This window comes from Lissotriton helveticus, chromosome 8, assembly GCF_964261635.1.
Source record: "Lissotriton helveticus chromosome 8, aLisHel1.1, whole genome shotgun sequence".
Classification (NCBI taxonomy): domain Eukaryota; kingdom Metazoa; phylum Chordata; class Amphibia; order Caudata; family Salamandridae; genus Lissotriton; species Lissotriton helveticus.
In genome coordinates this window covers 820,143,261-820,168,082 of record NC_136069.1, presented here as the reverse complement: position 1 = coordinate 820,168,082, position 24,822 = coordinate 820,143,261, and the positions used below count along the sequence as shown (strand labels likewise).

Genomic DNA, 24,822 nt, shown 5'->3' with positions numbered 1-24,822 from the left:
ATCCACATGCCAATTATGTTATTGTTTTTAAGAGAATTCACTTTCTTGGAACGAGACTGCATGAACCCATCTTCAGGGCCTGGACAATTTCATGCAAAACGGCAACTCTCAACATTGCAGCCAAGACAATATAACTAGTGTTTCTGCCTGGTTTCGAACCGGGGACCTTTCGCGTGTGAGGCGAACGTGATAACCACTACACTACAGAAACAGATACCTACAGGTGATTCTTCTGTGATGAAACTGCTCAAAAAAGACTATTCCAAGGGCATCTGGTTTTAGATTTCTTTCATGCAACCTGCCCGACAGCCCTATCTGAACGCTTGTATATGCCTTGCAAGTTCAGCATTTTTGCAAAATGCTTAAAGAGAAATGTTTCCTATTTGCTCAGGCAGGGCAAGGTTAAAAGCATGAGACTCTAGCAAATAATCATCCACTACTGCAAAGAGAAAATTGATATTGGCTTTGAAATGCATACTTCAAAAGAGCACCAATGAAAGGGCTCGTCCGGGATTTGAACCCAGGACTTCTCGCACCCAAAGCAAGAATCATACCCCTAGACCAACGAGCCGTTGAAAGACCCTCACCTCTGAAAAGGTAATACCAGCTCTAAGCCCGCAATGAAGATCATGCTGGGGTCTTTTTCATGCTTGGTCTGTGAATTCACAGGAAATTCAGTGTCAACTTACCCTTTCTCAAACGATAGCACTATCATTTGTAAGTGTCCCCTTTTATTTTTTCTCAGCATTGGACAAGTCTTACAGGAAGTCAGCAGTTATTTATATATTTCTGCATTGGCTAGAGCCTAAAGAGAAAGAATAAAAAGCTGTTCATAACAACATAAGAAACACATTTTGCCTTTTCTCTCAAATACTTATTCCCTTTGTGCAAATCGGAATGCCAAGGTGAATAGCTGGGCCACAGATTCTGGCTAATTATCTATCTCTTGAATGCAAGAAGCAATAAAAACTGCCTAATGCAGGACTAAAGCATTCCTTGCATAGCCTCTAACATCATAACATAACTGAGCTGCTGGTAACAAGCTAAGCAATGCCTTCCCAAAATGAGAAGTACATGTGCTTATGTGCTTATCCGCTCAATCAGCGCTCAATCAGGCTCGATCAGGCGAGATATAGGAAAGGTGGAAAGGGTCCAAATGGCTGTCCCTTCCTTTTTAGGGTGGGTCCTGCTGACTATCATAGGATTCCTCTTAAGAGTGGCCAGGGTCAGAGGAAAAACTTTCAATGCTTCTTAGTGTTCTCTCCAGAAGCAGGCATTTTCTGTGCCTTTAATTTCAGGCTTTTCCCAGCAGTCTCTGTTCTGCCTATGTAAATTAACAAAAGCAGTGCTTATTCCTCACTTGCTCTAATGTCCTTCCTGTCCACAAAGCTCTGCCTAAGTATGCTTTTTTTCTTTTTCAGGGAAATTCTAAATGGTTTCTCTGTCCACTCTGTGGCAGTAGAATGCTGATTATGATGCCATGTTTTGTGGAATCACCAAGGTACAACTACAGAGGAATATATGAGTCTGAAGGACATGGAACTCTTAGCTAACACATCACAATATGTGATGCTTGCCAACCAAGCACTACATTCTGGTGCGCTGATGATCAGAACATTCTGCTCCTAAAGGAAAGAAAAGACCGCTTGATTGAAAATAAAGTCTCTGTTTATATTAACGCTCTCTCTCTCCCTATATCTATCTATCTATCTATCTATCTATCTATCTATCTATCTATCTATCTATCTATCTATCTATCTATCTATCTATCTATCTATCTATCTATCTATCTATCTATCTATCTATCTATCTATCTATCTATCTATCTATCTATCTATCTATCTATCTATCTATCTATCTATCTATCTATCTATCTATCTATCTATCTATCTATCTATCTATCTATCTGTCTGTCTCTCTGTCTGTCTGTCTGTCTGTCTGTCTGTCTGTCCGTCTATCCATTCATCCATCCATCCATCCATCCATCCATCCATCCATCCATCCATCCATCCATCCATCCATCCATCCATCCATCCATCCATCCATCCATCCATCCATCCATCCATCTATCTATCTATCTATCTATCTATCTATCTATCTATCTATCTATCTATCTATCTATCTATCTATCTATCTATCTATCTATCTATCTATCTATCTATCTATCTATCTATCTATCTATCTATCTATCTATCTATCTATCTATCTATCTATCTATCTATCTATCTATCTATCTTTATATATGGATACATGCATACACCTACACATAGATATGCCATGCATTTCTTTGGATTTGTTTCAACCTCTTGCCATTTATTTGAGAATCCCTACTTTTCAAGTGACTGCAAATGAAGTAATCTCTGGCACGGTTTGGCTGATGCAAGGTAACCAAAACACGAGACAACTTTTAATAAAAATCATTGGTTTCTTTGTTAACGTGCACTGTCCAACATGGGACTTTCACATGTCAGGTAAATATGATAACCAATACACAACAGAAGCAGATGCAGATTGCTTATCAATGTCGTGATAGAACAGTTGTGATTTGAGTAGAAGAAGCGCCCCTGAATTGATACTTATTATATACAGCCTGTAAGATAGTCAAAAATGCATGCTAGGAGAGGAGATGCAAATATAAATGTATTAGAAAAATACATAAAGAGGAGTGATATGCTTTTATTCATGCAAGGCTAGAAAAAATCCCCATACTGTCGAAAGCATTCATACACCACCAAATGGAAATAAACAATTCTGACATTAAACGAAAAGGTGACGATGCATTTGTATCATCACCTTGAGAAGGATCATCTAGGAATTGAGCCCAAGCCTCAGCACTTAAAAACCAGAAACACTCCACTAAAATAAGAGGCCTATTGGTGCCAACAATTCTCAAAGTTAATGCTTGTTCTGGTTGAGCATTGAACCGAAAGCTGGGCTCTTTTGAAAGTGAGGTCTGTGAATCAACAGATACATCCACATGCCAGTTATGTTATTGTTTTTAAGAGAATTCACTTTCTTGGAACGAGACTGCATGAACCCATCTTCAGGGCCTGGACAATTTCATGCAAAACGGCAACTCTCAACATTGCAGCCAAGACAATATAACTAGTGTTTCTGCCCGGTTTCGAACCGGGGACCTTTCGCGTGTGAGGCGAACGTGATAACCACTACACTACAGAAACAGATACCTATAGGTGATTCTTCTGTGATGAAACTGCTCAAAACAGGCTATTCCAAGGGCATCTGGTTTTAGATTTCTTTCATGCAACCTGCCCGACAGCCCTATCTGAACGCTTGTATATGCCTTGCAAGTTTAGCATTTTTGCAAAATGCTTAAAGAGAAATGTTTCCTATTTGCTCAGGCAGGGCAAGGTTAAAAGGATGAGACTCTAGCAAATATGCATCCACTACTGCAAAGAGAAAATTGATATTGGCTTTGAAATGCATACTTCAAAAGAGCACCAATGAAAGGGCTCATCCGGGATTTGAACCCGGGACCTCTCGCACCCTAAGCGAGAATCATACCCCTAGACCAACAAGCCGTTGAAAGACCCTCACCTCTGAAAAGGTAATACCAGCTCTAAGCCCGCAATGAAGATCATGCTGGGGTCTTTTTCATGCTTGGTCTGTGAATTCACAGGAAATTCAGTGTCAACTTACCCTTTCTCGAACGATAGCACTATCATTTGTAAGTGTCCCCTTTTATTTTGTCTCAGCATTGGACACGTCTTACAGGAAGTCAGCAGTTACTTATATATTTCTGCATTGGCTAGAGCCTAAAGAGAAAGAATAAAAAGCTGTTCATAACAACATAAGAAACACATTTTGCCTTTTCTCTCCAATACTTATTCTTTTTGTGCAAATCGGAATGCCAAGGTGAATAGCTGGGCCACAGATTCTGGCTAATTATCTATCTCTTGAATGCAAGAAGCAATAAAAACTGCCTAATGCAGGACTAAAGCATTCCTTGCATAGCCTCTAACATCATAACATAACTGAGCTGCTGGTAACAAGCTAAGCAATGCCTTCCCAAAATGAGAAGTACATGTGCTTATGTGCTTATCCGCTCAATCAGGCTCGATCAGGCTCGATCAGGCGAGATATAGAAAAGGTGGAAAGGGTCCAAATGGCTGTCCCTTCCTTTTTAGGGTGGGTCCTGCTGACTATCATAGGATTCCTCTTAAGAGTGGCCAGGGTCAGAGGAAAAACTTTCAATGCTTCTTAGTGTTCTCTCCAGAAGCAGGCATTTTCTGTGCCTTTAATTTCAGGCTTTTCCCAGCAGTCTCTGTTCTGCCTATGTAAATTAACAAAAGCAGTGCTTATTCCTCACTTGCTCTAATGTCCTTCCTGTCCACAAAGCTCTGCCTAAGTATGCTTTTTTTCTTTTTCAGGGAAATTCTAAATGGTTTCTCTGTCCACTCTGTGGCAGTAGAATGCTGATTATGATGCCATGTTTTGTGGAATCACAGAGGTACAACTACAGAGGGATATATGAGTCTGAAGGACATGGAACTCTTAGCTAACACATCACAATATGTGATGCTTGCCAACCAAGCACTACATTCTGGTGCGCTGATGATCAGAACATTCTGCTCCTAAAGGAAAGAAAATACCGCTTGATTGAAAATAAAGTCTCTGTTTATATTAACGCTCTCTCTCTCCTATATCTATCTATCTATCTATCTATCTATCTATCTATCTATCTATCTATCTATCTATCTATCTATCTATCTATCTATCTATCTATTTATCTTTATATATGGATACATGCATACACCTACTCATAGATATGCCATGCATTTCTTTGGATTTGTTTCAACCTCTTGCCATTTATTTGAGAATCCCTACTTTTCAAGTGACTGCGAATGAAGTCATCTCTGGCACGTTTTGGCTGATGCACGGTAACCAAAACACAAGACAACTTTTAATAAAAATCATTGGTTTCTTTGTTAACGTGCACTGTCAAACATGGGACTTTCACATGTCAGGTAAACATGATAACCAATACACAACAGAAGCAGATTGCTTATCAATGTCGTGATAGAACAGTTGTGATTTGAGTAGTAGAAGCGCCCCTGAATTGATACTTATTATATACAGCCTGTAAGATAGTCAAAAATGCATGCTAGGAGAGGAGATGCAAATATAAATGTATTAGAAAAATACATAAAGAGGAGTGATATGCTTTTATTCATGCAAGGCTAGAAAAAATCCCCATACTGTCGAAAGCATTCATACACCACCAAATGGAAATAAACAATTCTGACATTAAACGAAAAGGTGACGATGCATTTGTATCATCACCTTGAGAAGGATCATCTAGGAATTGAGCCCAAGCCTCAGCACTTAAAACCAGAAACACTCCACTAAAATAGGAGGCCTGTTGGTGCCAACAATTCTCAAAGTTAATGCTTGTTCTGGTTGAGCATTGAACCGAATGCAGGGCTCTTTTGAAAGTGAGGTCTGTGAATCAACAGATACATCCACATGCCAATTATGTTATTGTTTTTAAGAGAATTCACTTTCTTGGAACGAGACTGCATGAACCCATCTTCAGGGCCTGGACAATTTCATGCAAAACGGCAACTCTCAACATTGCAGCCAAGACAATATAACTAGTGTTTCTGCCCGGTTTCGAACCGGGGACTTTTCGCGTGTGAGGCGAACGTGATAACCACTACACTACAGAAACAGATACCTACAGGTGATTCTTCTGTGATGAAACTGCTCAAAAAAGACTATTCCAAGGGCATCTGGTTTTAGATTTCTTTCATGCAACCTGCCCGACAGCCCTATCTGAACGCTTGTATATGCCTTGCAAGTTCAGCATTTTTGCAAAATGCTTAAAGAGAAATGTTTCCTATTTGCTCAGGCAGGGCAAGGTTAAAAGCATGAGACTCTAGCAAATATGCATCCACTACTGCAAAGAGAAAATTGATATTGGCTTTGAAATGCATACTTCAAAAGAGCACCAATGAAAGGGCTCATCCGGGATTTGAACCCGGGACCTCTCGCACCCTAAGCGAGAATCATACCCCTAGACCAACAAGCCGTTGAAAGACCCTCACCTCTGAAAAGGTAATACCAGCTCTAAGCCCGCAATGAAGATCATGCTGGGGTCTTTTTCATGCTTGGTCTGTGAATTCACAGGAAATTCAGTGTCAACTTACCCTTTCTCGAACGATAGCACTATCATTTGTAAGTGTCCCCTTTTATTTTGTCTCAGCATTGGACACGTCTTACAGGAAGTCAGCAGTTACTTATATATTTCTGCATTGGCTAGAGCCTAAAGAGAAAGAATAAAAAGCTGTTCATAACAACATAAGAAACACATTTTGCCTTTTCTCTCCAATACTTATTCTTTTTGTGCAAATCGGAATGCCAAGGTGAATAGCTGGGCCACAGATTCTGGCTAATTATCTATCTCTTGAATGCAAGAAGCAATAAAAACTGCCTAATGCAGGACTAAAGCATTCCTTGCATAGCCTCTAACATCATAACATAACTGAGCTGCTGGTAACAAGCTAAGCAATGCCTTCCCAAAATGAGAAGTACATGTGCTTATGTGCTTATCCGCTCAATCAGGCTCGATCAGGCGAGATATAGAAAAGGTGGAAAGGGTCCAAATGGCTGTCCCTTCCTTTTTAGGGTGGGTCCTGCTGACTATCATAGGATTCCTCTTAAGAGTGGCCAGGGTCAGAGGAAAAACTTTCAATGCTTCTTAGTGTTCTCTCCAGAAGCAGGCATTTTCTGTGCCTTTAATTTCAGGCTTTTCCCAGCAGTCTCTGTTCTGCCTATGTAAATTAACAAAAGCAGTGCTTATTCCTCACTTGCTCTAATGTCCTTCCTGTCCACAAAGCTCTGCCTAAGTATGCTTTTTTTCTTTTTCAGGGAAATTCTAAATGGTTTCTCTGTCCACTCTGTGGCAGTAGAATGCTGATTATGATGCCATGTTTTGTGGAATCACAGAGGTACAACTACAGAGGGATATATGAGTCTGAAGGACATGGAACTCTTAGCTAACACATCACAATATGTGATGCTTGCCAACCAAGCACTACATTCTGGTGCGCTGATGATCAGAACATTCTGCTCCTAAAGGAAAGAAAATACCGCTTGATTGAAAATAAAGTCTCTGTTTATATTAACGCTCTCTCTCTCCTATATCTATCTATCTATCTATCTATCTATCTATCTATCTATCTATCTATCTATCTATCTATCTATCTATCTATCTATCTATCTATCTATCTATCTATCTATCTATCTATCTATCTATCTATCTATTTATCTTTATATATGGATACATGCATACACCTACTCATAGATATGCCATGCATTTCTTTGGATTTGTTTCAACCTCTTGCCATTTATTTGAGAATCCCTACTTGTCAAGTGACTGCGAATGAAGTCATCTCTGGCACGTTTTGGCTGATGCACGGTAACCAAAACACAAGACAACTTTTAATAAAAATCATTGGTTTCTTTGTTAACGTGCACTGTCAAACATGGGACTTTCACATGTCAGGTAAACATGATAACCAATACACAACAGAAGCAGATGCAGATTGCTTATCAATGTCGTGATAGAACAGTTGTGATTTGAGTAGTAGAAGCGCCCCTGAATTGATACTTATTATATACAGCCTGTAAGATAGTCAAAAATGCATGCTAGGAGAGGAGATGCAAATATAAATGTATTAGAAAAATACATAAAGAGGAGTGATATGCTTTTATTCATGCAAGGCTAGAAAAAATCCCCATACTGTCGAAAGCATTCATACACCACCAAATGGAAATAAACAATTCTGACATTAAACGAAAAGGTGACGATGCATTTGTATCATCACCTTGAGAAGGATCATCTAGGAATTGAGCCCAAGCCTCAGCACTTAAAACCAGAAACACTCCACTAAAATAGGAGGCCTGTTGGTGCCAACAATTCTCAAAGTTAATGCTTGTTCTGGTTGAGCATTGAACCGAATGCAGGGCTCTTTTGAAAGTGAGGTCTGTGAATCAACAGATACATCCACATGCCAATTATGTTATTGTTTTTAAGAGAATTCACTTTCTTGGAACGAGACTGCATGAACCCATCTTCAGGGCCTGGACAATTTCATGCAAAACGGCAACTCTCAACATTGCAGCCAAGACAATATAACTAGTGTTTCTGCCCGGTTTCGAACCGGGGACTTTTCGCGTGTGAGGCGAACGTGATAACCACTACACTACAGAAACAGATACCTACAGGTGATTCTTCTGTGATGAAACTGCTCAAAAAAGACTATTCCAAGGGCATCTGGTTTTAGATTTCTTTCATGCAACCTGCCCGACAGCCCTATCTGAACGCTTGTATATGCCTTGCAAGTTCAGCATTTTTGCAAAATGCTTAAAGAGAAATGTTTCCTATTTGCTCAGGCAGGGCAAGGTTAAAAGCATGAGACTCTAGCAAATAATCATCCACTACTGCAAAGAGAAAATTGATATTGGCTTTGAAATGCATACTTCAAAAGAGCACCAATGAAAGGGCTCGTCCGGGATTTGAACCCAGGACCTCTCGCACCCAAAGCGAGAATCATACCCCTAGACCAACGAGCCGTTGAAAGACCCTCACCTCTGAAAAGGTAATACCAGCTCTAAGCCCGCAATGAAGATCATGCTGGGGTCTTTTTCATGCTTGGTCTGTGAATTCACAGGAAATTCAGTGTCAACTTACCCTTTCTCAAACGATAGCACTATCATTTGTAAGTGTCCCCTTTTATTTTTTCTCAGCATTGGACAAGTCTTACAGGAAGTCAGCAGTTATTTATATATTTCTGCATTGGCTAGAGCCTAAAGAGAAAGAATAAAAAGCTGTTCATAACAACATAAGAAACACATTTTGCCTTTTCTCTCAAATACTTATTCCCTTTGTGCAAATCAGAATGCCAAGGTGAATAGCTGGGCCACAGATTCTGGCTAATTATCTATCTCTTGAATGCAAGAAGCAATAAAAACTGCCTAATGCAGGACTAAAGCATTCCTTGCATAGCCTCTAACATCATAACATAACTGAGCTGCTGGTAACAAGCTAAGCAATACCTTCCCAAAATGAGAAGTACATGTGCTTATGTGCTTATCCGCTCAATCAGCGCTCAATCAGGCTCGATCAGGCTCGATCAAGGAAAGGTGGAAAGGGTCCAAATGGCTGTCCCTTCCTTTTTAGGGTGGGTCCTGCTGACTATCATAGGATTCCTCTTAAGAGTGGCCAGGGTCAGAGGAAAAACTTTCAATGCTTCTTAGTGTTCTCTCCAGAAGCAGGCATTTTCTGTGCCTTTAATTTCAGGCTTTTCCCAGCAGTCTCTGTTCTGCCTATGTAAATTAACAAAAGCAGTGCTTATTCCTCACTTGCTCTAATGTCCTTCCTGTCCACAAAGCTCTGCCTAAGTATGCTTTTTTTCTTTTTCAGGGAAATTCTAAATGGTTTCTCTGTCCACTCTGTGGCAGTAGAATGCTGATTATGATGCCATGTTTTGTGGAATCACCAAGGTACAACTACAGAGGAATATATGAGTCTGAAGGACATGGAACTCTTAGCTAACACATCACAATATGTGATGCTTGCCAACCAAGCACTATATTCTGGTGCGCTGATGATCAGAACATTCTGCTCCTAAAGGAAAGAAAAGACCGCTTGATTGAAAATAAAGTCTCTGTTTATATTAACGCTCTCTCTCTCCCTCTATCTATCTATCTATCTATCTATCTATCTATCTATCTATCTATCTATCTATCTATCTGTCTGTCTGTCTGTCTGTCTGTCTGTCTGTCCGTCTATCCATTCATCCATCCATCCATCCATCCATCCATCCGTCCATCCATCCATCCATCCATCCATCCATCCATCCATCTATCTATCTATCTATCTATCTATCTATCTATCTATCTATCTATCTATCTATCTATCTATCTATCTATCTATCTATCTATCTATCTATCTATCTATCTATCTATCTATCTATCTATCTATCTATCTTTATATATGGATACATGCATACACCTACACATAGATATGCCATGCATTTCTTTGGATTTGTTTCAACCTCTTGCCTTTTATTTGAGAATCCCTACTTTTCAAGTGACTGCAAATGAAGTAATCTCTGGCACGGTTTGGCTGATGCAAGGTAACCAAAACACGAGACAACTTTTAATAAAAATCATTGGTTTCTTTGTTAACGTGCACTGTCCAACATGGGACTTTCACACGTCAGGTAAATATGATAACCAATACACAACAGAAGCAGATGCAGATTGCTTATCAATGTCGTGATAGAACAGTTGTGATTTGAGTAGAAGAAGCGCCCCTGAATTGATACTTATTATATACAGCCTGTAAGATAGTCAAAAATGCATGCTAGGAGAGGAGATGCAAATATAAATGTATTAGAAAAATACATAAAGAGGAGTGATATGCTTTTATTCATGCAAGGCTAGAAAAAATCCCCATACTGTCGAAAGCATTCATACACCACCAAATGGAAATAAACAATTCTGACATTAAACGAAAAGGTGACGATGCATTTGTATCATCACCTTGAGAAGGATCATCTAGGAATTGAGCCCAAGCCTCAGCACTTAAAAACCAGAAACACTCCACTAAAATAAGAGGCCTATTGGTGCCAACAATTCTCAAAGTTAATGCTTGTTCTGGTTGAGCATTGAACCGAAAGCAGGGCTCTTTTGAAAGTGAGGTCTGTGAATCAACAGATACATCCACATGCCAATTATGTTATTGTTTTTAAGAGAATTCACTTTCTTGGAACGAGACTGCATGAACCCATCTTCAGGGCCTGGACAATTTCATGCAAAACGGCAACTCTCAACATTGCAGCCAAGACAATATAACTAGTGTTTCTGCCCGGTTTCGAACCGGGGACCTTTCACGTGTGAGGCGAACGTGATAACCACTACACTACAGAAACAGATACCTACAGGTGATTCTTCTGTGATGAAACTGCTCAAAACAGGCTATTCCAAGGGCATCTGGTTTTAGATTTCTTTCATGCAACTTGCCCGACAGCCCTATCTGAACGCTTGTATATGCCTTGCAAGTTCAGCATTTTTGCAAAATGCTTAAAGAGAAATGTTTCCTATTTGCTCAGGCAGGGCAAGGTTAAAAGCATGAGACTCTAGCAAATATGCATCCACTACTGCAAAGAGAAAATTGATATTGGCTTTGAAATGCATACTTCAAAAGAGCACCAATGAAAGGGCTCATCCGGGATTTGAACCCGGGACCTCTCGCACCCTAAGCGAGAATCATACCCCTAGACCAACAAGCCGTTGAAAGACCCTCACCTCTGAAAAGGTAATACCAGCTCTAAGCCCACAATGAAGATCATGCTGGGGTCTTTTTCATGCTTGGTCTGTGAATTCACAGGAAATTCAGTGTCAACGTACCCTTTCTCAAACGATAGCACTATCATTTGTAAGTGTCCCCTTTTATTTTGTCTCAGCATTGGACACGTCTTACAGGAAGTCAGCAGTTACTTATATATTTCTGCATTGGCTAGAGCCTAAAGAGAAAGAATAAAAAGCTGTTCATAACAACATAAGAAACACATTTTGCCTTTTCTCTCCAATACTTATTCCCTTTGTGCAAATCGGAATGCCAAGGTGAATAGCTGGGCCACAGATTCTGGCTAATTATCTATCTCTTGAATGCAAGAAGCAATAAAAACTGCCTAATGCAGGACTAAAGCATTCCTTGCATAGCCTCTAACATCATAACATAACTGAGCTGCTGGTAACAAGCTAAGCAATGCCTTCCCAAAATGAGAAGTACATGTGCTTATGTGCTTATCCGCTCAATCAGGCTCGATCAGGAGAGATATAGAAAAGGTGGAAAGGGTCCAAATGGCTGTCCCTTCCTTTTTAGGGTGGGTCCTGCTGACTATCATAGGATTCCTCTTAAGAGTGGCCAGGGTCAGAGGAAAAACTTTCAATGCTTCTTAGTGTTCTCTCCAGAAGCAGGCATTTTCTGTGCCTTTAATTTCAGGCTTTTCCCAGCAGTCTCTGTTCTGCCTATGTAAATTAACAAAAGCAGTGCTTATTCCTCACTTGCTCTAATGTCCTTCCTGTCCACAAAGCTCTGCCTAAGTATGCTTTTTTTCTTTTTCAGGGAAATTCCAAATGGTTTCTCTGTCCACTCTGTGGCAGTAGAATGCTGATTATGATGCCATGTTTTGTGGAATCACCAAGGTACAACTACAGAGGAATATATGAGTCTGAAGGACATGGAACTCTTAGCTAACACATCACAATATGTGATGCTTGCCAACCAAGCACTACATTCTGGTGCGCTGATGATCAGAACATTCTGCTCCTAAAGGAAAGAAAATACCGCTTGATTGAAAATAAAGTCTCTGTTTATATTAACGCTCTCTCTCTCCCTATATCTATCTATCTATCTATCTATCTATCTATCTATCTATCTATCTATCTATCTATCTATCTATCTATCTATCTATCTATCTATCTATCTATCTATCTATCTATCTATCTATCTATCTATCTATCTATCTATCTTTATATATGGATACATGCATACACCTACTCATAGATATGCCATGCATTTCTTTGGATTTGTTTCAACCTCTTGCCATTTATTTGAGAATCCCTACTTTTCAAGTGACTGCAAATGAAGTCATCTCTGGCACGTTTTGGCTGATGCAAGGTAACCAAAACACAAGACAACTTTTAATAAAAATCATTGGTTTCTTTGTTAACGTGCACTGTCAAACATGGGACTTTCACACGTCAGGTAAATATGATAACCAATACACAACAGAAGCAGATGCAGATTGCTTATCAATGTCGTGATAGAACAGTTGTGATTTGAGTAGTAGAAGCGCCCCTGAATTGATACTTATTATATACAGCCTGTAAGATAGTCAAAAATGCATGCTAGGAGAGGAGATGCAAATATAAATGTATTAGAAAAATACATAAAGAGGAGTGATATGCTTTTATTCATGCAAGGCTAGAAAAAATCCCCATACTGTCGAAAGCATTCATACACCACCAAATGGAAATAAACAATTCTGACATTAAACGAAAAGGTGACGATGCATTTGTATCATCACCTTGAGAAGGATCATCTAGGAATTGAGCCCAAGCCTCAGCACTTAAAAACCAGAAACACTCCACTAAAATAAGAGGCCTGTTGGTGCCAACAATTCTCAAAGTTAATGCTTGTTCTGGTTGAGCATTGAACCGAATGCAGGGCTCTTTTGAAAGTGAGGTCTGTGAATCAACAGATACATCCACATGCCAATTATGTTATTGTTTTTAAGAGAATTCACTTTCTTGGAACGAGACTGCATGAACCCATCTTCAGGGCCTGGACAATTTCATGCAAAACGGCAACTCTCAACATTGCAGCCAAGACAATATAACTAGTGTTTCTGCCCGGTTTCGAACCGGGGACCTTTCGCGTGTGAGGCGAACGTGATAACCACTACACTACAGAAACAGATACCTACAGGTGATTCTTCTGTGATGAAACTGCTCAAAACAGACTATTCCAAGGGCATCTGGTTTTAGATTTCTTTCATGCAACCTGCCCGACAGCCCTATCTGAACGCTTGTATATGCCTTGCAAGTTCAGCATTTTTGCAAAATGCTTAAAGAGAAATGTTTCCTATTTGCTCAGGCAGGGCAAGGTTAAAAGCATGAGACTCTAGCAAATAATCATCCACTACTGCAAAGAGAAAATTGATATTGGCTTTGAAATGCATACTTCAAAAGAGCACCAATGAAAGGGCTCGTCTGGGATTTGAACCCGGGACCTCTCGCACCCAAAGCGAGAATCATACCCCTAGACCAACGAGCCGTTGAAAGACCCTCACCTCTGAAAAGGTAATACCAGCTCTAAGCCCGCAATGAAGATCATGCTGGGGTCTTTTTCATGCTTGGTCTGTGAATTCACAGGAAATTCAGTGTCAACTTACCCTTTCTCAAACGATAGCACTATCATTTATAAGTGTCCCCTTTTATTTTTTCTCAGCATTGGACAAGTCTTACAGGAAGTCAGCAGTTATTTATATATTTCTGCATTGGCTAGAGCCTAAAGAGAAAGAATAAAAAGCTGTTCATAACAACATAAGAAACACATTTTGCCTTTTCTCTCAAATACTTATTCCCTTTGTGCAAATCGGAATGCCAAGGTGAATAGCTGGGCCACAGATTCTGGCTAATTATCTATCTCTTGAATGCAAGAAGCAATAAAAACTGCCTAATGCAGGGCTAAAGCATTCCTTGCATAGCCTCTAACATCATAACATAACTGAGCTGCTGGTAACAAGCTAAGCAATACCTTCCCAAAATGAGAAGTACATGTGCTTATGTGCTTATGTGCTTATCCGCTCAATCAGCGCTCAATCAGGCTCAATCAGGTGAGATATAGAAAAGGTGGAAAGGGTCCAAATGGCTGTCCCTTCCTTTTTAGGGTGGGTCCTGCTGACTATCATAGGATTCCTCTTAAGAGTGGCCAGGGTCAGAGGAAAAACTTTCAATGCTTCTTAGTGTTCTCTCCAGAAGCAGGCATTTTCTGTGCCTTTAATTTCAGGTTTTTCCCAGCAGTCTCTGTTCTGCCTATGTAAATTAACAAAAGCAGTGCTTATTCCTCACTTGCTCTAATGTCCTGCCTGTCCACAAAGCTCTGCCTAAGTATGCTTTTTTTCTTTTTCAGGGAAATTCTAAATGGTTTCTCTGTCCACTCTGTGGCAGTAGAATGCTGATTATGATGCCATGTTTTGTTGAATCACCAAGTTACAACTACAGAGGAATATATGAGTCTGAAGGACATGGAACTCTTAGCTAACACATCACAATATGTGATGCTTGCCAACCAAGCACTACATTCTGGTGCGCTGATGATCAGAACATTCTGCTCCTAAAGGAAAGAAAAGACCGCTTGATTGAAAATAAAGTCTCTGTTTATATTAACGCTCTCTCTCTCCCTATATCTATCTATCTATCTATCTATCTATCTATCTATCTATCTATCTATCTATCTATCTATCTATCTATCTATCTATCTATCTATCTATCTATCTATCTATCTATCTATCTATCTATCTATCTGTCTGTCTGTCTGTCTGTCTGTCTGTCCGTCTATCCATTCATCCATCCATCCATCCATCCATCCATCCATCCATCCATCCATCCATCCATCCATCCATCCATCCATCCATCCATCCATCCATCCATCCATCCATCTATCTATCTATCTATCTATCTATCTATCTATCTATCTATCTATCTATCTATCTATCTATCTATCTATCTATCTATCTATCTATCTATCTATCTATCTATCTATCTATCTATCTATCTATCTTTATATATGGATACATGCATACACCTACACATAGATATGCCATGCATTTCTTTGGATTTGTTTCAACCTCTTGCCATTTATTTGAGAATCCCTACTTTTCAAGTGACTGCAAATGAAGTAATCTCTGGCACGGTTTGGCTGATGCAAGGTAACCAAAACACGAGACAACTTTTAATAAAAATCATTGGTTTCTTTGTTAACGTGCACTGTCCAACATGGGACTTTCACACGTCAGGTAAATATGATAACCAATACACAACAGAAGCAGATGCAGATTGCTTATCAATGTCGTGATAGAACAGTTGTGATTTGAGTAGAAGAAGCGCCCCTGAATTGATACTTATTATATACAGCCTGTAAGATAGTCAAAAATGCATGCTAGGAGAGGAGATGCAAATATAAATGTATTAGAAAAATACATAAAGAGGAGTGATATGCTTTTATTCATGAAAGGCTAGAAAAAATCCCCATACTGTCGAAAGCATTCATACACCACCAAATGGAAATAAACAATTCTGACATTAAACGAAAAGGTGACGATGCATTTGTATCATCACCTTGAGAAGGATCATCTAGGAATTGAGCCCAAGCCTCAGCACTTAAAAACCAGAAACACTCCACTAAAATAAGAGGCCTATTGGTGCCAACAATTGTCAAAGTTAATGCTTGTTCTGGTTGAGCATTGAACCGAAAGCAGGACTCTTTTGAAAGTGAGGTCTGTGAATCAACATATACATCCACATGCCAATTATGTTATTGTTTTTAAGAGAATTCACTTTCTTGGAACGAGACTGCATGAACCCATCTTCAGGGCCTGGACAATTTCATGCAAAACGGCAACTCTCAACATTGCAGCCAAGACAATATAACTAGTGTTTCTGCCCGGTTTCGAACCGGGGACCTTTTGTCTGTGAGGCGAACGTGATAACCACTACACTACAGAAACAGATATCTACAGGTGATTCTTCTGTGATGAAACTGCTCAAAACAGGCTATTCCAAGGGCATCTGGTTTTAGATTTCTTTCATGCAACCTGCCCGACAGCCCTATCTGAACGCTTGTATATGCCTTGCAAGTTCAGCATTTTTGCAAAATGCTTAAAGAGAAATGTTTCCTATTTGCTCAGGCAGGGCAAGGTTAAAAGCATGAGACTCTAGCAAATATGCATCCACTACTGCAAAGAGAAAATTGATATTGGCTTTGAAATGCATACTTCAAAAGAGCACCAATGAAAGGGCTCGTCCGGGATTTGAACCCGGGACCTCTCGCACCCTAAGCGAGAATCATACCCCTAGACCAACGAGCCGTTGAAAGACCCTCACCTCTGAAAAGGTAATACCAGCTCTAAGCCCGCAATGAAGATCATGCTGGGGTCTTTTTCATGCTTGGTCTGTGAATTCACAGGAAATTCAGTGTCAACTTACCCTTTCTCAAACGATAGCACTATCATTTGTAAGTGTCCCCTTTTATTTTGTCTCAGCATTGGACACGTCTTACAGGAAGTCAGCAGTTATTTATATATTTCTGCATTGGCTAGAGCCTAAAGAGAAAGAATAAAAAGCTGTTCATAACAACATAGGAAACACATTTTGCCTTTTCTCTCAAATACTTATTCCCTTTGTGCAAATCGGAATGCCAAGGTGAATAGCTGGGCCACAGATTCTGGCTAATTATCTATCTCTTGAATGCAAGAAGCAATAAAAACTGCCTAATGCAGGACTAAAGCATTCCTTGCATAGCCTCTAACATCATAACATAACTGAGCTGCTAGTAACAAGCTAAGCAATGCCTTCCCAAAATGAAAAGTACATGTGCTTATGTGCTTATCCGCTCAATCAGGCTCGATCAGGCGAGATATAGAAAAGGTGGAAAGGGTCCAAATGGCTGTCCCTTCCTTTTTAGGGTGGGTCCTGCTGACTATCATAGGATTCCTCTTAAGAGTGGCCAGGGTCAGAGGAAAAACTTTCAATGCTTCTTAGTGTTCTCTCCAGAAGCAGGCATTTTCTGTGCCTTTAATTTCAGGCTTTTCCCAGCAGTCTCTGTTCTGCCTATGTAAATTAACAAAAGCAGTGCTTATTCCTCACTTGCTCTAATGTCCTTCCTGTCCACAAAGCTCTGCCTAAGTATGCTTTTTTTCTTTTTCAGGGAAATTCTAAATGGTTTCTCTGTCCACTCTGTGGCAGTAGAATGCTGATTATGATGCCATGTTTTGTGGAATCACCAAGGTACAACGACAGAGGAATATATGAGTCTGAAGGACATGGAACTCTTAGCTAACACATCACAATATGTGATGCTTGCCAACCAAGCACTACATTCTGGTGCGCTGATGATCAGAACATTCTGCTCCTAAAGGAAAGAAAATACCGCTTGATTGAAAATAAAGTCTCTGTTTATATTAACGCTCTCTCTCTCCCTATATCTATCTATCTATCTATCTATCTATCTATCTATCTATCTATCTATCTATCTATCTATCTATCTATCTATCTATCTATCTATCTATCTATCTATCTATCTATCTATCTATCTATCTATCTATCTATCTATCTATCTATCTATCTATCTTTATATATGGATACATGCATACACCTACTCATAGATATGCCATGCATTTCTTTGGATTTGTTTCAACCTCTTGCCATTTATTTGAGAATCCCTACTTTTCAAGTGACTGCAAATGAAGTCATCTCTGGCACGTTTTGGCTGATGCAAGGTAACCAAAACACAAGACAACTTTTAATAAAAATCATTGGTTTCTTTGTTAACGTGCACTGTCAAACATGGGACTTTCACACGTCAGGTAAACATGATAACCAATACACAACAGAAGCAGATGCAGATTGCTTATCAATGTCGTGATAGAACAGTTGTGATTTGAGTAGTAGAAGCGCCCCTGAATTGATACTTATTATATACAGCCTGTAAGATAGTCAAAAATGCATGCTAGGAGAGGAGATGCAAATATAAATGTATTAGAAAAATACATAAAGAGGAGTGATATGCTTTTATTCATGAAAGGCTAGAAAAAATCCCCATACTGTCGAAAGCATTCATACACCACCAAATGGAAATAAACAATTCTGACATTAAACGAAAAGGTGACGATGCATTTGTATCATCACCTTGAGAAGGATCATCTAGGAATTGAGCCCAAGCCTCAGCACTTAAAACCAGAAACACTCCACTAAAATAGGAGGCCTGTTTGTGCCAACAATTCTCAAAGTTAATGCTTGTTCTGGTTGAGCATTGAACCGAATGCAGGGCTCTTTTGAAAGTGAGGTCTGTGAATCAACAGATACATCCACATGCCAATTATGTTATTGTTTTTAAGAGAATTCACTTTCTTGGAACGAGACTGCATGAACCCATCTTCAGGGCCTGGACAATTTCATGCAAAACGGCAACTCTCAACATTGCAGCCAAGACAATATAACTAATGTTTCTGCCCGGTTTCGAACCGGGGACCTTTCGCGTGTGAGGCGAAGGTGATAACCACTACACTACAGAAACAGATACCTACAGGTGATTCTTCTGTGATGAAACTGCTCAAAACAGACTATTCCAAGGGCATCTGGTTTTAGATTTCTTTCATGCAACCTGCCCGACAGCCCTATCTGAACGCTTGTATATGCCTTGCAAGTTCAGCATTTTTGCAAAATGCTTAAAGAGAAATGTTTCCTATTTGCTCAGGCAGGGCAAGGTTAAAAGCACGAGACTCTAGCAAATATTCATCCACTACTGCAAAGAGAAAATTGATATTGGCTTTGAAATGCATACTTCAAAAGAGCACCAATGAAAGGGCTCGTCCGGGATTTGAACCCGGGACCTCTCGCACCCTAAGCGAGAATCATACCCCTAGACCAACGAGCCGTTGAAAGACCCTCACCTCTGAAAAGGTAATACCAGCTCTAAGCCCGCAATGAAGATCATGCTGGGGTCTTTTTCATGCTTGGTCTGTGAATTCACAGGAAATTCAGTGTCAACTTACCCTTTCTCAAACGATAGCACTATCATTTGTAAGTGTCCCCTTTTATTTTGTCTCAGCATTGGACACGTCTTACAGGAAGTCAGCAGTTATTTATATATTTCTGCATTGGCTAGAGCCTAAAGAGAAAGAATAAAAAGCTGTTCATAACAACATAAGAAACACATTTTGCCTTTTCTCTCCAATACTTATTCCCTTTGTGCAAATCGAAATGCCAAGGTGAATAGCTGGGCCACAGATTCTGGCTAATTATCTATCTCTTGAATGCAAGAAGCAATAAAAACTGCCTAATGCAGGACTAAAGCATTCCTTGCATAGCCTCTAACATCATAACATAACTGAGCTGCTGGTAACAAGCTAAGCAATGCCTTCCCAAAATGAGAAGTACATGTGCTTATGTGCTTATCCGCTCAATCAGGCTCGATCAGGCGAGATATAGAAAAGGTGGAAAGGGTCCAAATGGCTGTCCCTTCCTTTTTAGGGTGGGTCCTGCTGACTATCATAGGATTCCTCTTAAGAGTGGCCAGGGTCAGAGGAAAAACTTTCAATGCTTCTTAGTGTTCTCTCCAGAAGCAGGCATTTTCTGTGCCTTTAATTTCAGGCTTTTCCCAGCAGTCTCTGTTCTGCCTATGTAAATTAACAAAAGCAGTGCTTATTCCTCACTTGCTCTAATGTCCTTCCTGTCCACAAAGCTCTGCCTAAGTATGCTTTTTTTCTTTTTCAGGGAAATTCTAAATGGTTTCTCTGTCCACTCTGTGGCAGTAGAATGCTGATTATGATGCCATGTTTTGTGGAATCACCAAGGTACAACTACAGAGGAATATATGAGTCTGAAGGACATGGAACTCTTAGCTAACACATCACAATATGTGATGCTTGCCAACCAAGCACTACATTCTGGTGCGCTGATGATCAGAACATTCTGCTCCTAAAGGAAAGAAAATACCGCTTGATTGAAAATAAAGTCTCTGTTTATATTAACGCTCTCTCTCTCCCTATATCTATCTATCTATCTATCTATCTATCTATCTATCTATCTATCTATCTATCTATCTATCTATCTATCTATCTATCTATCTATCTATCTATCTATCTATCTATCTATCTATCTATCTATCTATCTATCTATCTATCTATCTATCTATCTATCTATCTATCTATCTATCTATCTATCTATCTATCTATCTATCTATCTATCTTTATATATGGATACATGCATACACCTACTCATAGATATGCCATGCATTTCTTTGGATTTGTTTCAACCTCTCTCCATTTATTTGAGAATCCCTACTTTTCAAGTGACTGCAAATGAAGTCATCTCTGGCATGTTTTGGCTGATGCAAGGTAACCAAAACACGAGACAACTTTTAATAAAAATCATTGGTTTCTTTGTTAACGTGCACTGTCCAACATGGGACTTTCACACGTCAGGTAAATATGATAACCAATACACAACAGAAGCAGATGCAGATTGCTTATCAATGTCGTGATAGAACAGTTGTGATTTGAGTAGAAGAAGCGCCCCTGAATTGATACTTATTATATACAGCCTGTAAGATAGTCAAAAATGCATGCTAGGAGAGGAGATGCAAATATAAATGTATTAGAAAAATACATAAAGAGGAGTGATATGCTTTTATTCATGCAAGGCTAGAAAAAATCCCCATACTGTCGAAAGCATTCATACACCACCAAATGGAAATAAACAATTCTGACATTAAACGAAAAGGTGACGATGCATTTGTATCATCACCTTGAGAAGGATCATCTAGGAATTGAGCCCAAGCCTCAGCACTTAAAAACCAGAAACACTCCACTAAAATAAGAGGCCTATTGGTGCCAACAATTGTCAAAGTTAATGCTTGTTCTGGTTGAGCATTGAACCGAAAGCAGGGCTCTTTTGAAAGTGAGGTCTGTGAATCAACATATACATCCACATGCCAATTATGTTATTGTTTTTAAGAGAATTCACTTTCTTGGAACGAGACTGCATGAACCCATCTTCAGGGCCTGGACAATTTCATGCAAAACGGCAACTCTCAACATTGCAGCCAAGACAATATAACTAGTGTTTCTGCCCGGTTTCGAACCGGGGACCTTTTGCGTGTGAGGCGAACGTGATAACCACTACACTACAGAAACAGATATCTACAGGTGATTCTTCTGTGATGAAACTGCTCAAAACAGGCTATTCCAAGGGCATCTGGTTTTAGATTTCTTTCATGCAACCTGCCCGACAGCCCTATCTGAACGCTTGTATATGCCTTGCAAGTTCAGCATTTTTGCAAAATGCTTAAAGAGAAATGTTTCCTATTTGCTCAGGCAGGGCAAGGTTAAAAGCATGAGACTCTAGCAAATATGCATCCACTACTGCAAAGAGAAAATTGATATTGGCTTTGAAATGCATACTTCAAAAGAGCACCAATGAAAGGGCTCGTCCGGGATTTGAACCCGGGACCTCTCGCACCCTAAGCGAGAATCATACCCCTAGACCAACGAGCCGTTGAAAGACCCTCACCTCTGAAAAGGTAATACCAGCTCTAAGCCCGCAATGAAGATCATGCTGGGGTCTTTTTCATGCTTGGTCTGTGAATTCACAGGAAATTCAGTGTCAACTTACCCTTTCTCAAACGATAGCACTATCATTTGTAAGTGTCCCCTTTTATTTTGTCTCAGCATTGGACACGTCTTACAGGAAGTCAGCAGTTATTTATATATTTCTGCATTGGCTAGAGCCTAAAGAGAAAGAATAAAAAGCTGTTCATAACAACATAAGAAACACATTTTGCCTTTTCTCTCCAATACTGATTCCCTTTGTGCAAATCGGAATGCCAAGGTGAATAGCTGGGCCACAGATTCTGGCTAATTATCTATCTCTTGAATGCAAGAAGCAATAAAAACTGCCTAATGCAGGACTAAAGCATTCCTTGCATAGCCTCTAACATCATAACATAACTGAGCTGCTGGTAACAAGCTAAGCAATGCCTTCCCAAAATGAAAAGTACATGTGCTTATGTGCTTATCCGCTCAATCAGGCTCGATCAGGCGAGATATAGAAAAGGTGGAAAGGGTCCAAAGGCTGTCCCTTCCTTTTTAGGGTGGGTCCTGCTGACTATCATAGGATTCCTCTTAAGAGTGGCCAGGGTCAGAGGAAAAACTTTCAATGCTTCTTAGTGTTCTCTCCAGAAGCAGGCATTTTCTGTGCCTTTAATTTCAGGCTTTTCCCAGCAGTCTCTGTTCTGCCTATGTAAATTAACAAAAGCAGTGCTTATTCCTCACTTGCTCTAATGTCCTTCCTGTCCACAAAGCTCTGCCTAAGTATGCTTTTTTTCTTTTTCAGGGAAATTCTAAATGGTTTCTCTGTCCACTCTGTGGCAGTAGAATGCTGATTATGATGCCATGTTTTGTGGAATCACCAAGGTACAACTACAGAGGAATATATGAGTCTGAAGGACATGGAACTCTTAGCTAACACATCACAATATGTGATGCTTGCCAACCAAGCACTACATTCTGGTGCGCTGATGATCAGAACATTCTGCTCCTAAAGGAAAGAAAATACCGCTTGATTGAAAATAAAGTCTCTGTTTATATTAACGCTCTCTCTCTCCCTATATCTATCTATCTATCTATCTATCTATCTATCTATCTATCTATCTATCTATCTATCTATCTATCTATCTATCTATCTATCTATCTATCTATCTATCTATCTATCTTTATATATGGATACATGCATACACCTACTCATAGATATGCCATGCATTTCTTTGGATTTGTTTCAACCTCTTGCCATTTATTTGAGAATCCCTACTTTTCAAGTGACTGCAAATGAAGTCATCTCTGGCACGTTTTGGCTGATGCAAGGTAACCAAAACACAAGACAACTTTTAATAAAAATCATTGGTTTCTTTGTTAACGTGCACTGTCAAACATGGGACTTTCACACGTCAGGTAAACATGATAACCAATACACAACAGAAGCAGATGCAGATTGCTTATCAATGTCGTGATAGAACAGTTGTGATTTGAGTAGTAGAAGCGCCCCTGAATTGATACTTATTATATACAGCCTGTAAGATAGTCAAAAATGCATGCTAGGAGAGGAGATGCAAATATAAATGTATTAGAAAAATACATAAAGAGGAGTGATATGCTTTTATTCATGCAAGGCTAGAAAAAATCCCCATACTGTCGAAAGCATTCATACACCACCAAATGGAAATAAACAATTCTGACATTAAACGAAAAGGTGACGATGCATTTGTATCATCACCTTGAGAAGGATCATCTAGGAATTGAGCCCAAGCCTCAGCACTTAAAACCAGAAACACTCCACTAAAATAGGAGGCCTGTTGGTGCCAACAATTCTCAAAGTTAATGCTTGTTCTGGTTGAGAATTGAACCGAATGCAGGGCTCTTTTGAAAGTGAGGTCTGTGAATCAACAGATACATCCACATGCCAATTATGTTATTGTTTTTAAGAGAATTCACTTTCTTGGAACGAGACTGCATGAACCCATCTTCAGGGCCTGGACAATTTCATGCAAAACGGCAACTCTCAACATTGCAGCCAAGACAATATAACTAATGTTTCTGCCCGGTTTCGAACCGGGGACCTTTCGCATGTGAGGCGAACGTGATAACCACTACACTACAGAAACAGATACCTACAGGTGATTCTTCTGTGATGAAACTGCTCAAAACAGACTATTCCAAGGGCATCTGGTTTTAGATTTCTTTCATGCAACCTGCCCGACAGCCCTATCTGAACGCTTGTATATGCCTTGCAAGTTCAGCATTTTTGCAAAATGCTTAAAGAGAAATGTTTCCTATTTGCTCAGGCAGGGCAAGGTTAAAAGCATGAGACTCTAGCAAATAATCATCCACTACTGCAAAGAGAAAATTGATATTGGCTTTGAAATGCATACTTCAAAAGAGCACCAATGAAAGGGCTCGTCCGGGATTTGAACCCGGGACCTCTCGCACCCTAAGCGAGAATCATACCCCTAGACCAACGAGCCGTTGAAAGACCCTCACCTCTGAAAAGGTAATACCAGCTCTAAGCCCGCAATGGAGATCATGCTGGGGTCTTTTTCATGCTTGGTCTGTGAATTCACAGGAAATTCAGTGTCAACTTACCCTTTCTCAAACGATAGCACTATCATTTGTAAGTGTCCCCTTTTATTTTGTCTCAGCATTGGACACGTCTTACAGGAAGTCAGCAGTTAATTATATATTTCTGCATTGGCTAGAGCCTAAAGAGAAAGAATAAAAAGCTGTTCATAACAACATAAGAAACACATTTTGCCTTTTCTCTCCAATACTTATTCCCTTTGTGCAAATCGGAATGCCAAGGTGAATAGCTGGGCCACAGATTCTGGCTAATTATCTATCTCTTGAATGCAAGAAGCAATAAAAACTGCCTAATGCAGGACTAAAGCATTCC

At 39.8% G+C, this 24,822-nt stretch overlaps 20 non-coding genes across 20 annotated transcripts; all 20 read right to left on the bottom strand.

Annotated features, from left to right (window-relative positions):
• Positions 1-138: 138 nt before the first annotated feature.
• On the bottom strand, positions 139-211 carry TRNAV-CAC (transfer RNA valine (anticodon CAC)). Its single transcript has one exon. It is a non-coding gene; the product is annotated as a tRNA-Val (tRNA).
• Positions 212-499: 288 nt separating this feature from the next.
• On the bottom strand, positions 500-571 carry TRNAP-UGG (transfer RNA proline (anticodon UGG)). Its single transcript has one exon. It is a non-coding gene; the product is annotated as a tRNA-Pro (tRNA).
• A 2,538-nt stretch (positions 572-3,109) lies between these two features.
• TRNAV-CAC (transfer RNA valine (anticodon CAC)) lies at positions 3,110-3,182 on the bottom strand. Its single transcript has one exon. It is a non-coding gene; the product is annotated as a tRNA-Val (tRNA).
• A 288-nt stretch (positions 3,183-3,470) lies between these two features.
• TRNAP-AGG (transfer RNA proline (anticodon AGG)) lies at positions 3,471-3,542 on the bottom strand. The gene has a single exon. It is a non-coding gene; the product is annotated as a tRNA-Pro (tRNA).
• A 2,077-nt stretch (positions 3,543-5,619) lies between these two features.
• Positions 5,620-5,692, bottom strand: TRNAV-CAC (transfer RNA valine (anticodon CAC)). The gene has a single exon. It is a non-coding gene; the product is annotated as a tRNA-Val (tRNA).
• A 288-nt stretch (positions 5,693-5,980) lies between these two features.
• Positions 5,981-6,052, bottom strand: TRNAP-AGG (transfer RNA proline (anticodon AGG)). The gene has a single exon. It is a non-coding gene; the product is annotated as a tRNA-Pro (tRNA).
• A 2,113-nt stretch (positions 6,053-8,165) lies between these two features.
• On the bottom strand, positions 8,166-8,238 carry TRNAV-CAC (transfer RNA valine (anticodon CAC)). Its single transcript has one exon. It is a non-coding gene; the product is annotated as a tRNA-Val (tRNA).
• Positions 8,239-8,526: 288 nt separating this feature from the next.
• TRNAP-UGG (transfer RNA proline (anticodon UGG)) lies at positions 8,527-8,598 on the bottom strand. The gene has a single exon. It is a non-coding gene; the product is annotated as a tRNA-Pro (tRNA).
• Positions 8,599-10,888: 2,290 nt separating this feature from the next.
• Positions 10,889-10,961, bottom strand: TRNAV-CAC (transfer RNA valine (anticodon CAC)). Its single transcript has one exon. It is a non-coding gene; the product is annotated as a tRNA-Val (tRNA).
• A 288-nt stretch (positions 10,962-11,249) lies between these two features.
• On the bottom strand, positions 11,250-11,321 carry TRNAP-AGG (transfer RNA proline (anticodon AGG)). The gene has a single exon. It is a non-coding gene; the product is annotated as a tRNA-Pro (tRNA).
• A 2,119-nt stretch (positions 11,322-13,440) lies between these two features.
• Positions 13,441-13,513, bottom strand: TRNAV-CAC (transfer RNA valine (anticodon CAC)). Its single transcript has one exon. It is a non-coding gene; the product is annotated as a tRNA-Val (tRNA).
• Positions 13,514-13,801: 288 nt separating this feature from the next.
• Positions 13,802-13,873, bottom strand: TRNAP-UGG (transfer RNA proline (anticodon UGG)). Its single transcript has one exon. It is a non-coding gene; the product is annotated as a tRNA-Pro (tRNA).
• Positions 13,874-16,255: 2,382 nt separating this feature from the next.
• Positions 16,256-16,328, bottom strand: TRNAV-CAC (transfer RNA valine (anticodon CAC)). The gene has a single exon. It is a non-coding gene; the product is annotated as a tRNA-Val (tRNA).
• A 288-nt stretch (positions 16,329-16,616) lies between these two features.
• Positions 16,617-16,688, bottom strand: TRNAP-AGG (transfer RNA proline (anticodon AGG)). Its single transcript has one exon. It is a non-coding gene; the product is annotated as a tRNA-Pro (tRNA).
• Positions 16,689-18,822: 2,134 nt separating this feature from the next.
• On the bottom strand, positions 18,823-18,895 carry TRNAV-CAC (transfer RNA valine (anticodon CAC)). The gene has a single exon. It is a non-coding gene; the product is annotated as a tRNA-Val (tRNA).
• A 288-nt stretch (positions 18,896-19,183) lies between these two features.
• On the bottom strand, positions 19,184-19,255 carry TRNAP-AGG (transfer RNA proline (anticodon AGG)). Its single transcript has one exon. It is a non-coding gene; the product is annotated as a tRNA-Pro (tRNA).
• A 2,187-nt stretch (positions 19,256-21,442) lies between these two features.
• Positions 21,443-21,515, bottom strand: TRNAV-CAC (transfer RNA valine (anticodon CAC)). The gene has a single exon. It is a non-coding gene; the product is annotated as a tRNA-Val (tRNA).
• A 288-nt stretch (positions 21,516-21,803) lies between these two features.
• On the bottom strand, positions 21,804-21,875 carry TRNAP-AGG (transfer RNA proline (anticodon AGG)). The gene has a single exon. It is a non-coding gene; the product is annotated as a tRNA-Pro (tRNA).
• A 2,089-nt stretch (positions 21,876-23,964) lies between these two features.
• Positions 23,965-24,037, bottom strand: TRNAV-CAC (transfer RNA valine (anticodon CAC)). Its single transcript has one exon. It is a non-coding gene; the product is annotated as a tRNA-Val (tRNA).
• A 288-nt stretch (positions 24,038-24,325) lies between these two features.
• Positions 24,326-24,397, bottom strand: TRNAP-AGG (transfer RNA proline (anticodon AGG)). The gene has a single exon. It is a non-coding gene; the product is annotated as a tRNA-Pro (tRNA).
• Between the last annotated feature and the right edge of the window lie 425 nt (positions 24,398-24,822).